The sequence below is a fragment of the Musca vetustissima genome, unplaced genomic scaffold (assembly GCF_032173495.1).
Source record: "Musca vetustissima isolate MV318-11 ecotype Yass unplaced genomic scaffold, APGP_CSIRO_Mvet_v1 utg209739, whole genome shotgun sequence".
NCBI lineage: Eukaryota > Metazoa > Arthropoda > Insecta > Diptera > Muscidae > Musca > Musca vetustissima.
The window spans coordinates 3523-17077 of record NW_026878601.1 but is presented as its reverse complement, the minus strand read 5'-3'; the positions used below and the strand labels follow the sequence as shown (position 1 = coordinate 17077).

The following is a 13555-nucleotide window of genomic DNA, read 5'->3' as shown; positions in this document are numbered from 1 at the left end:
TAAGTTTATACAAACTGAAGTAGGTTGTAGAAAATGTTGTTCCATTCGAAAACATTTTGGGTCTATGGTGAACCATTTACTTTAAATCAAGCGAAAATATAAATAGAAGCTATAACTAAATCTGGACCGATTTCAAAAACATACTTGCCAGAGAATAATACTTTTTCGCATAACATTGGGTCTTTGTGCATTATTTACTTATAATTTTAATATGGGATCTAAATTTGGACCAGCAAAGACAAACGCCATAATTTTTACACTTTTTTTTAAATTTTATTGAATGAAAGCAAAAATGTCGGAAATATCGTAAAATTTTAAAATATGTTTAGATTTGTTCCAATTGGTCACCTTTGGCGTGAATTATGGCCTTCAATGGCCAATGAAACCATCATACGCTGTCCGATTGTTGGTATTTTTTGTACCCACCTTGCTTTCCCAAATACTCCAGACCCAATAGTCCAACGGATTGGTATCAGGAGATGTTGGTGGCCATTGTGCGCTGGAAATGAAGCGAGGAACCTCATTTTGTAACCATTCATGGGTGGCGCGTCCGCCATCGCACTCAGGATGGTCCTGTTGGAATGTCCCAGGTCTACGGCCAAAATGTTTGCATACCCAAGGCTTTAATACACCCTCCAGAATATTTTCGCAATAATAATACGAGCGAAGAGCTACCATCGCCTGTTATGGCGGCCCACACCATCACCATGGCCGGCGCTTGAGTTTTGGTGGCCAACCGTGTTCCATCACGAATAACCTTTTTCTGGAAAATTACCAAAATGCTTTTGTACGCTTGTAAACAATATAATGAGCTGTCACTGGAAAAAAATTAACAGCTTTCGAACGAATGGCTTAGAAATGACAGCAGTCTGAAGTTGATTGCAGTTTTTATACCCTCCACCATAGTATAGGGTATATCAATTTTGTTTTTCCGTTTGTAACGCATCGAAATAATCATTTCCGACCCTATAAAGTATATATATTCTTGATCAGCGTAAAATTCCATGACGATCTAGCCATTTCCGTCTGTCCGTCTGTCTGTCTGTTGTAATCACTGTAGCGTCTAAACGAATTGAGTTAGATCGCCAAAATTTTGATCTGTCTGCAGGCAGATCAAGTTAGAAGATGGGCTTTATCGGTCCACGTTTACGCATAGCTCCCATATAAGGGTACCACCCATATTTTCGGTATTTTGGGGTTCTTGAGCGCGTTTTTCAACCGAATTCGCTAAAATTTAGTACATTGGGTTCTTATTGGGTACTCAATGTCTCCACAAAAAATTATAAATATATGTCCAATTTTTCTGGTAGCCCCCATATACCGGTGGAAATTCCTAGGGACTTTGTATAAATTGTAGAATGTCAGGAAAATTTCCAGTTAAAATTATTCAATATAAAACCAGTAAGGAAAATAATAAAGTCGGGCGGGGCCGACTATATGATACCCTTCACTACTTTGGGTATATTCAAGAGATGAATGCTAACAGACGTCGAATTCTGCAACCTAACTAAATTTGTCATTTGTTCAGATATAGGGTTGCTTCTTACAATGGGACAAAATGACCAAAACTCGGGAGAAAATATATGTAGAAGCTCTATCCAAATCTGAACCGATATCAAAACTTTCCACATTTCAAAACTTTAGTACGTTGTGCAAAATTTGTGTCAATTTTGTGTAAAATCGGACGAAAATATATATGTAGAAGCTATATCAAAATCTGAACCGATTTCAATGAGAATGGCAGAGATTAACTTATATTAACTACAGTTTATTGCACAAAATTGTGTGGCAATCGAACAAACTTTGGGTCTTTAGTGCACAAAAAACCTATATAGGAGCTATATATAAATCCAAACTGATTTTCACGAAACTTAACGTGCACTATTCTAGACTTAATTAAGTACGATGTGCCAAATTTCGGTCAAATCGAAAGGTATATAAGGACTTTGGTACACCACTTACCATAAATCGGACGAAAATATATATGGGAGCTATATCTAAATCTGAACCGATTTTTCCCAATTTCAGTAGGGTTCGTCCTTGGGCAAATTAAGTGACCTGTGCCAAATTTCATTCAAATCGGAACATAAATGCGACCTGTACTTTGTTAACAAAAATACCTGGACGGACGGGAAGACATACGGACAGACGGACATGCATAAATCTACTCAGAAAGTGATTCTATGCATATTCTCAAAAGGAACCATGGGTCTATCTCAATTATTTTTGCCTGTTACAAACATATGCACAAAGACATAATACCCTGTACCACAGTGTGGTGAAGGGTATAAAAATTTGAAAAGATAAATATGATATCAAACGCAATTTTAATCAAATTGGCAACAACAATTAAATATTATCACAAATCGTTTAGAACATTTTTTCATGCGGATGAAAATTAGTTGGTTGCCACATCTAGATAACCATTAATTCCACATTTTGTTCAGCCAAAATGACGATATTTTGAACCCATGTTTAGAGACTCGTATTTTTATAATCACCGATTAATATTTCCTCTTCTGAAGCCTTCGTCAGTCTGAAGATCTTCAATTTGTAGTGTACCACTTATAATTAATCTTCCAACGTTGCCCAATACGTCGCATATTTTTCAAGTCACTGTAAACAACACAACACATGGTCGTACGAGAAAAATTAAAAATGTATACTCTATGTTGTGAATACCTACTTAACCAATACCTGTCGTCTTTTCGAAGGAACATTGACATGAAATTGATCAAACTTAAAAATGCGATCTTTATCTTTATAAGTAAACCGACTAATATCAATCCTTACACATGCCATTCTGCAATCTATTCCATACTTTGTAAATATACTTTAAGCTAACTTTACGCACGCTATTTGGTATGGTGTGCAGGTCAACCAGTCTTTGGTTCTTTAGTGCACAATTTACATTAAATCGGTCGAAAAGATATATGGGAGCTATATCTAAATCTGAACCAATTTTCTCGAAACTTAGCACACATCATTCTGGACCCAATTCAGTACCCTATGCCAAATTTCGTGCAACTCGAAAGATATATAGGGACTTTGGAGACTCATTTACCTTAAATCGGAAGAAAATATACATGGGAGCTATATCTAAATCTGAACCGATAGGGTTCGTCCTTGGGCCAAATAAGTGGGCTGTGCCAAATTTCATCCAAATCGGATCATAAATGCGACCTGTACGATCATAAATGCGACCTTTGTTTACAATTTAACATCAACAGACGGACGGACGGACGGACGGACGGACGGACATGCCTAAATCGACTCAGAAAGTGATTATATCCATATTATCAAAAGGAACCATGGGTCTATCTCGATTCCTTTTGCCTGTTACAAACATATGCACAAAGACATAATACCCTGTACCACAGTGTGGTGAAGGGTATAAACATCACATGTTGGGAAATTTGCACTTTATGCTATTTCTATTGTCCAACTTTAAGTGCTTAAATGGAAATGCAAAGTTCGTACATCATACAGCTAATATTGAAGAAAAACAACACTACAAAGTGCATTTATAACGTTTCATGTCTATGATTTATTTTGGCAGCAAATAAACAAACAAATTCATTCATGCTTTTATACAATTTACGCGCCATTTTATTGAGTATGCGCAGTGTCTGCAGAATATACCACGTGCTACGACAACAATAATCATACTCATACATGTGTCAACGACAATAACTTGTTTTACAACATATCACATCTGAACCACAAATCCAAAGGACTTGTTGGATGTTAGATAAGGACGAATAAAAATACCAAACTCTTCAAAGTATCTAATAGTCTTCAATAGGACATCGGTCGAACAAAAGCGAGAATTTATACGCGTACCGGAAACATGTAAATCGGTTTAATAAATACCAGTGATTCGGTTAAGCAAAAACAACATTCATTACAACGTTCTAGGTAGACAGACAAGTGTGTTTATAAAGAAATTATGAAATCGCCAACAAGTGTTTTTTTTTTGTGAAGTGGATGGATAGAGGGAAATTGTAATTGTTAATAAGTATCGGAATAAAAATATCGCAAACGTAAATATTTGCAAAACCAGTCAGCCCCAGAGTCCTTGTGTAATTCAGAAAATGAGAGAAATGAAAAACTATTATGTTACAAAGCATAAGGTGCCTTTTTAACAAATCGGTATTTAATTCTTTATGTAAATGAAAGCAATTTAATGAAACTTTTATTATTCAGTATTAAATCGTCTTGATTATTTTAAAGCAACATAAAGAAGAAAAACAATTTAATGAAAAACAAGTGAATAAGCGTTAAGTTCGGCCGGGCCGAACTTTGGATACGCTCCACCATAGTTATACTGACAGATACATGCAATGAAAATATAGGGAACATACCAAAATGTTGGCATATACCGATAATTCTACAAACCGATTTATGTAAACCATTATGTACACCAAATACAAATTTCAGCAATTTTTAATGGGGATTTTTGCTAAAATCTGTAAGCTCCAAAAATTGGACTGGTACTGAAAACGCATGGTAGAGTATAAAATCCTCAAACTACTGTAATTTAGATTACAAAGTTATATGAGGGTATGCCTAAAGGGGGACCAATGTTGATTATATGGTGTAGAAAATATTGTATATTTGGGGATATTATTATATGAGGGCTATGCCTAATTAATGACCGGTATATGCCAATTTTTAACCCAATATTTTAATTGTTTATCTCAATTCTTTCCTTCAGAAGGTACCACAATATTGAGGAGATGCCTAAATGTCTGCCGATATATTTCATTATAGTCATGTTTGAGTTTTTATATCACAATATCTTTGGAAGGCGGAATGCTTACAACAGATGGCTAAATAGTCTTTGTAGGGCAAAAATAACGAATACCCAACCGCAACACACGGAACAAATTAGATAACTATTTTAAAAAGGGGTGAATATTAATAATTTTTGTTGCTGAGATTTGTTACCATATACGACTACAAAATGCCAAATTTCAGCGAATTCGGTTGAAAATGGCGCTCAAGAACCTCAAAATATCGAAAATTAGGGGTACCCTTATATGAGGGCTACCCGAAAAAAGTGACCTATATTTATAATTTTTTGTGGAGATATTTGCCACCCAATAAGAACTCAAATTACTAAATTACAGCCAATTCGGTGAAAAAATACGGTCAAAATCCCCCAAAAACTGGAAATTGGGAGGTATCCTTATATGGGGGCTACCAGAAAAAGTGAACCTATATTTATAATTTTTATTGGGGAAATTTGGTACCCAATAAGAACCCCATATACCACATTTCAGCGCATTCAATTGAAAATCGCACTCAAGAACCCTAAAATTGGGGGGTACCCTTATATGAGGACTACCCGAAAAAGTGGGCCGATGTTTATAATTTTTGGTTTAGATATTTGGCACCAAATAAGAACGCAATGTACCAAAGTTCAGCGAATTCGGTTGAAAAACGCGCTCAATATCCCCCCAAATACCGAAAATTGGGTGGTATCCTTATATGGGGGCTATCCGAAAAAATGGACCTATATTTGTAATTTTTGGTGGGAAGATTTGCTATCCAATAAGAACTCAAAGTACCAAATTTCAGCGAATTCGGTTGAAGAACGCACTCAAGAACTTTAAAATACCGAAAATTTGGGGGGTACCCTTATATGGGAGCTATGCCTAAACGTGGACCGATAAAGCCCATATTTGGGGGCCATCCGAAAAAATTGACCTATATTTGTAATTTTTAGTGGGAAGATTTGCTATCCAATAAGAACTCAAAGTACCAAATGTCAGCGAATTCGGTTGAAGATTGCACTCAAGAACTTCAAAATACCGAAAATTTGGGGGTACCCTTATATGGGGGCTATCAGAAAAACTAGACCGATGTGTATAATTTTTTGCGTAGACATTTGACATTAAATAAGAAACCAATGTACAAAATTTCAGAGAATTCGGTTGAAAAACGTGCTCAAGATCCACAATATACCGAAAATTGTTGGGTATCCTTATATGGGGGCTATCCGAAAAAATGATTTGCTGGGGAGATTTTCTACCCAATAAGAACTCAGAGTACCAAATTTCAGCGAATTCGGTTGAAAAACGAGATCAAGAACCTCAAAATACCGAAAATTCTGAGGTACCCTTATATGGGAGCTATGCCTAAACGTGGACCAATATATCCCATCTTCGAACTTGACCTGCCTGCAGACAAAAGACTCTATGCAAAATTTTGGCGATCTATCTCAATTCGTTTAGACGCTATAGTGATTACAACAGACGGACAGACGGACATGCTTAAATCGTCATAGAATTTTACACTGATCAAGAATATATATAAATATACTTTATAGGGTCGGAAATGATTATTTCGATGCGTTACAAACGGAAAAACAAAACTAATATGCCCTCCATACTATGGTGGAGGGTATAAAAAAACAGTGAGCGGAGCAGTATAGTCGAAAGGGGCCGACCATACGATACCCTACACAACTACCACGGAACTTTAACTTTCTGCGGATGTTTAGTTCGAAGTTGGGCAATATTTCGTGATATTAAGTTTCATCCCAAAATTATTATCTGATCATCACCGAAAATTATAGGGTTGTCCTTGACCATAACTGGGCGATATATTTCCGTCCCAGTTAGGCGGAAATATATCTGATCATCACCGAAAATTATAGGGTTGTCCTTGACCATAACTGGGCGATATATTTCCGTCCCAGTTAGGCGGAAATATAGAGCCCCAGTTATGTCCAGAAGGACATAGACCCGAGAAGTTGATAGTATATTCAAGAGGAGTGGTTGACCTTTAAATTGATACCAATTATATTGTCGTATGTACTCGGATGAGGGAGTAACCACACTAAATCTCATCCGAGTACATATGCTTATTCTTTGGCAGATCCCCTTCTCCAGGTAAAATGAGCCTCTGGAACGGCCTAAAAATCTGACAAAAATAACGTTTTTGCTCTATTTCATCCCCTAAATATTAACTGATTTTTGCCAAAAAAGGTTCTTCATTGGGCAGAACCCATCCTACATGCAAATTTTCGTGAAGATAGGTCCATAACTGTGGCCTGTATCGTGTTTACAAATTATAATGGACAGACGGACGGACGGACACACATGTCTAGATCGACACAGCTAATCGAGATATGATTGGTACAATTAAAGGTGGATCTATGACCAATATTTCGCGGCGTTACAAACACTTGGGGCTGTACACAGCTATATTACCTCGACAACATAGTTGTGTAGGTATAAAAAGCTACCGATTTTATATTTAGGGTGAAGGAAGGTATTGAACATAAAACGAAAATGTTAGGTTCCAAATATGGCTTCTCAATTGGGCATTGCCCCTCATATAATGATAACTCCAAATAATTGGTAATTAGTACACGTTGTAATCAATGTTGATCACATTGCCCTGTAAATCTTTGAAAAACATTGTTTTCACTGGTTCACTTATTTCTAATATGCCCTATATAAATATCCCAACCATTTTTGTTTACATCGGAAGTTTGAACCACACTTCCCAAGCTCATTCGCCATAGTATAGTTCAATATGGGGCTGGGCCGGAAATAACCCGTAAGGGGACCCCCACATTCACAGTGTCAAAAATTCAAGAATGTCTCTACAAAATTCCACGTGAAAATCTCAACAATTTTTAAAGATATAGCCGATTTATTGTGCTAGCATCAAGTGACGGCAAGAGACCTTTTCAAACGTTAAACGCATTTTTCTCCAAACAGCGTTTTGCGAATGGCGGGCACGATAACTCAAAAACTAATAATCCGATCGATTCCAAATTTTGGGACGTTTCGCTGTGAGTGTATAGCTATCGTATGAACTAGGATAAATCCAAAGGAAAATCTTCCTTATTTTTAACTTGGTTTGTGGTAAAAAATAGGCGATTTCCCAAAAATATTATTTCAAAGGTCTGTCATTTTGTTGATTTTTTTGCTTTAGCTTTAAATCTCCAAATATATATCTGTAAAGTTACAAACCTTATTATTGTATTGATTTACCAGCCCATTGAAAATCTTCAAAATTTAAAATCGAGAATGGGGGGTTCCCTTAAAACACATTTTTTAAGCTGCAACATTTGTAAACCAAGCTATTAATGAAAATAAGGTTTTAAAAGACAATTCTCAACTGACTTAAACCCCTTCTTCTACTATCAATTACATTAAAAAGTTTGATGTGATAAATCGTGGATCTTTGACGAATGTTTCAATGTACATATGTAAGTGAACTATAAACCAGTAAGGAAAGTAGTAAAGTCGGAATGGGCCGAATATATGATACCCTTCACCACATTGGGTATATTAAGCATAAGTATCCTAAAAGACGTCGATTTTTCGAAGGAAAATTGACATGAAGTTGAACGAACTTAAATATGTGATCTATATCTGATCTAATAACATTAACCCCTACACCGATTTAAAGCGAACTTAACATACGCTATTCGGTATCTCAATCAGACACTCATTGATTATTTGGTGTACAATTAACATGACTAAGTTCGAAATTATATATGGAAGCTATGCTATATCTATATCTGAATCGATTTCAGGGAAACTTGCAGAGAGTAATTAATATTACATCAGTACGTTGTGTCAATCGGACTAGCTATGGATCTTTAGTGCACCATTTGCCAAAAATCGGGCGAAACTATATATAGGAGCTATATCTAAACCTTAACCGATTTTCACAAAACTTAGCACACGTCTTTCTAGACTTAATTCAGTACGCTATGCCAAAATTCGTGCAAATCGAAAGATTTTAAGGGACTTTGGTGCACCTTTTACCTTAAATCGGGCGAAACCATATATATGGTAGCTATATCTAAATCTGAACCGATTTACACGAAACTTAGCACACCTCATTCTAGACATAATTCAGTACGCTATGCCAAAATTCGTGCAAATCGAAAGATTTTCATGGACTTTGGTGCACCATTTACCAAAAAATCGGGCGAAACTATATATAGGAGCTATATCTAAATCTGAACCGATTTTTCCCAATTTCAATAGGGTTCGTCCTTGGGCCAAATAAATGAGTTGTACCAAATTTCAGTCAAATCGGATTATAAATGCGACCTGGACTTTGTTTACAATTTAACATCAACAGACGGACGGAGAGACGGACGAGCATGCATAAATCGACTCAGATGGTGATTCTATGCATATTCTCAAAAGGAACCATAGGTCTATCTCGATTCCTTTTGCCTGTTACAAACATATGCACAAAGACATAATACCCTGTACCACAGTGTGGTGAAGGGTATAAAAAAACACAATTAGTCACTCATAAGTAAACGACACTTAAATAAGTTTACACACACCATTTCACTTAACGACAGGATAACAAACACTCCCACACGCACACACATACACTGATGCTGCAAGAGCAAACGCCAAAAACACCAACAGACATTTTTTTAACGAACTTGGTAACCGATACGATACAACGAATGCCTTTTTTGTCGGATGCTCAAGATGGATGAGCACACAGAAAGCCAGTCACTCAACAATGTGTTTATCAGTCTATTGCGGAAGAGAAGAGGCAAAGTAACTGTTGCACACATATATTGTTCAGTATTTTTAGGAAATGTAAATGTAATTTTATTTACGCCTTGACAGGATGTCAAACATAAGCAGATATGAACAAATTAATTTCAAGAATTGTACGACTGAGAGAAATATGATTAAGGTGGCCGTGCATGAAATAAAATATGTGCATGTGTGTTGCTCAAAAACATTGTTTAATAAAAAATGTTTATTTAATTATATATGCAAGTAAAAAAATGCTCTAATGGAGTACAATTACGATTTTCACGAATACTTCCGTTAAGAAGGTATAAAATACCATCAAACCTTTTAATGTTGAAAGGATTCTAAGGAATGTTGAAAAATAACATGTGTGTGTATTTGGATTACATGATGATTTTACGGAATGAAAACTAAATACGTTTTGGAAGATCTAAAGAATTCTTTGGAAAGAAAAACTAAAGTGAAATGAGTTCCTAGAACGGACAAAGAAATTGTTTCGAAGCTTACGAGAAATACGTGCAAATGTGTTATCCGATACGGAAATATGTGGAATTTGTTGTCGAAAGTGACTAAACAACACAGGCGGTGATATAAAACAGAAATTTGAAAAATCTATCACAGGCTTATATTATTTCAACATTCTTAAAGCACGCCTGGTTGAAGGAATGTTCAAAAGTCGAACGGGCCGATGATACCCTTCACCACTTTGGGTATATACAAGAGCTGTTCATATGTAGAACATCCTGTCGATTTAAACCAATTTAAATTAATACAAATACCATTTTGAAATTAGTAAAGAAATTGCATGTGAATCGAGCTGACTTTTCTGGTAGCCCTATATAACGGAACCCTTAATTTTTCAGTATTTTTGGGGTAATTTAGTACTTGGAGTTCTTATTGGGTAGAAAATATCTCCATAACAAAATTATAAATATAGTTACATTTTTCGGGTAGCCCCCATATAAGGTTTCCCCCAATTTTCGGTATTTTTGGGTTCTTGAGCGCTTTTTTCAACCGAATTCGCTGTAATTTGGTATTTTGTGGTCGTATATGGTAAAAAATTGCACTACCAAAAATTATTAATATTCACCCCCTTTTTGGGGTAGTCCCCTTTTTATTTATGATGTGGGCTGTCCCCGTATAGGCGTATTTTACCATAGCATGGGGATATTCGTTACTCGAAATTATCAGTGTTTACCCTCTGTCGATTTAACAATCTTTTGTAAACCTTCTACCTTCGGAAGTCATCGAGATAAAAATTTCGAACGTTAGGTTCGAGAATAAACCAGTAAGGAAAGTAGTAAAGTCGGACGGGGCCGACTATATCATACCCTTCACCACTTTGGGTATATTCAACAGATGAATCCTAACATACGTCGCATATTTAAAGCACCAGTAAAATCAAATTGGATCCATAAACACTTCATTGTGCAACCGATACTGAACTTTTCACTTGGTTAGATATTGAAGCTTTATCTAAATCTGAACCGATTTCAGGAAACTTAACACACATCATTCTAGACGTAATTCATTACGCTAGAAAGATATTAAGGGACATTGGTACATCATTTACATTAAATCGGACGAAAATATATATGGGATCTATATCTAAATCTGGACCGATCTTCAGAATACTTAATACACATCATTCTAGACGTAATTCAGTACGCTGTGCCAAATTTCCTGCAAATCAAAAGATATATATATATATATATATTTTTTTTTTTTTTTTTTTTTTTTGAAGGAAAGCAAAAAATTTCGGAGAACAATTTCTGTTCGAATTGGTCACCTTTGGCACGAATTATGGCCTTCAAACGGCCAATGAAACCGTCACACGCTGCCCGAATGTTGCTCTGCGGATTTTGGCCCATTCCCGGCGAAGCGCTTGCTTGAGGTGATCGACACTTTGGTATTTTTTAACCTTGCTTTCCAAAATACTCCAGACACAATAGTTCAACGGACTGGTATCCGGAGATTTTTGTGGCCATTGTGTTCTAGAAATGAAGCGAGGAACCTCATTTTATAACCATTCTTGGGTGGCGCGTGCTGAGTGCGATGGTCAAGGCTTTAACACAACGTCCAGAATATTTTCGCGATAATATTCGACATTTATTCTGATGCTACGGTCGATTAATATGTGCGACCATCGGCTGTTATGGCGGCCCACACCATCACCATGGCCCGCGCTTGAGTTCTGGTGGCCAACCGAAGGTGCACATTTTCAGCTGACCTATTTGGCTGGACAACGAATGTTTTCTCATCGGAAAAAACCAAATTCGGGAATTAACCAATTTCGGCTAAGCCAAGCTACTCTTTTGAATCTAATTTTTTTCTGTTATTCGTCCACTTCCTCGACGTGGGGCTACGCTACCAGTATCACTGTAACGAAATTTCATCCAAAAAAATCAAGATAAGAGGTGTTAGTATTTTTATACCCTTCACCAAACTGTGGTACAGGCAAAAGGAAACGAGATAGACCTGTAGTTCCTTATGAGAATATGTATAGAATCACTTTCTGAGTCGATTTATGCATGTCCGTTCGTCTGTTGGTGTTAAATTGTAAACAAAGTACAGGTCGCATTTATAATCCGATTTGGATGAAATTTGGCACAGCTCATTTATTTGGCCCAAGGACAAACCCAATTGAAATTGGGAAAAATCGGTTCAAATTTAAATATAGCTCCCATATATATTTTCGTCCGATTTAATGTAAATGATGCACCAAAGTCCCTATATGTATTTAGATTTTCACGAAATTTGGTACAACGTACTGAATTGAGCCTAGAATGATGTCTGCCAAGTTTCGTGAAAATCGGTCCAGATTTAGATATAGCTCCCATATATATATTTGTTTGAGGTCGATTTACATACTTTTGTCCCAAACAATATCATGTTAATATTCCTGTTTAATATACCCATAGTGTTGAAGGGTATCATATAGTCGGCCCCGTCCGACTTTCCTTACTTGTTAATGTTTGCCTTTAAGTCTTTAAAAGTAATTGCGAACTTCATACATTTCCCAACTAATGTTGGAGGAAAAACAACAAAGTTCTTTTTATAACATCTCAATTCTACGATGTGTTTTGGCAGCAAATAAATAAACAAATTCATTCTTTTATTCAATTTACGCGCGGTTTTATTAGGCATGCTCAGTGTCTGCAGGATTTAACACGTGGTACAGCAATCATCATACTCATACATGTGTCAAAGACAATAACATGTTTTACGACATATCACATCTGAACGACAAATCCCAACAACTTGTTGGACGTTAGGTAAGGACAAATAAAAGGCCAGCAACTCTTCAAATTGCTCAACAGTTTACAGAAGGACATCGGTCGAATAAATCGAAAATTTAAACGCGAAAGGGATAAACGGAAAGATATCGTTTTGATGTTTAACAATTACCAGTGCTTCGTCTAAGCAAAAACAAAAGTCATCGTTCGGTTATTTAAATTACCATAATGGCAACAAGTGGCTTTTTGTGAAGTAAAAATGGGAAGGAAATTTTAATTGATAATAAGTAGGGGAGACTGGGGCACCTTCGGCACTTTTTTTTTAGAGCTCTATATCTCAGTACTTATTCAACATATATAACAACTTTATGGCTGATTATTGTCCTCTGACACTTAATTATGAAAAATAGTACCAAAAATATATAAAAAAATAGTATTAGTTAAAAAATTTTACAGTTTTGTAAAAAAAGTCAAATTCGCCAAATGTGCCCCAACCCGGGGTAGCTTCGGCATTTGATGGGGCACATTCGGCACCATAGTCATAGCCGGGTAATTGTCATCGCTATCAGCCTGGTTGAAATTCTAATCCTCTAAAGGCTCTATTTGGTTTTAATACGCCACACAATGTTTGAATTATAGGGCTTTATTTTCTAGCGGCGGACGTTTACATCTCAAGGTCGCACACAGCATCAAAAATAGAGGTTTTCTATCGCATTTTCGTCAATACAAGCACGTTTGATCTTACATATGCAATTTCGAACCATATTAAAGGATTAATTT

General features: G+C 36.2%; 1 long non-coding RNA gene across 1 annotated transcript; it reads right to left on the bottom strand.

The window, feature by feature from the left end:
• Positions 1-248: 248 nt before the first annotated feature.
• On the bottom strand, positions 249-11593 carry LOC133323365 (uncharacterized). The gene is made up of 2 exons (XR_009754078.1): positions 11329-11593; positions 249-348 (listed from the first exon to the last, which is right to left on the bottom strand). It is a non-coding gene; the product is annotated as an uncharacterized LOC133323365 (long non-coding RNA).
• Between the last annotated feature and the right edge of the window lie 1962 nt (positions 11594-13555).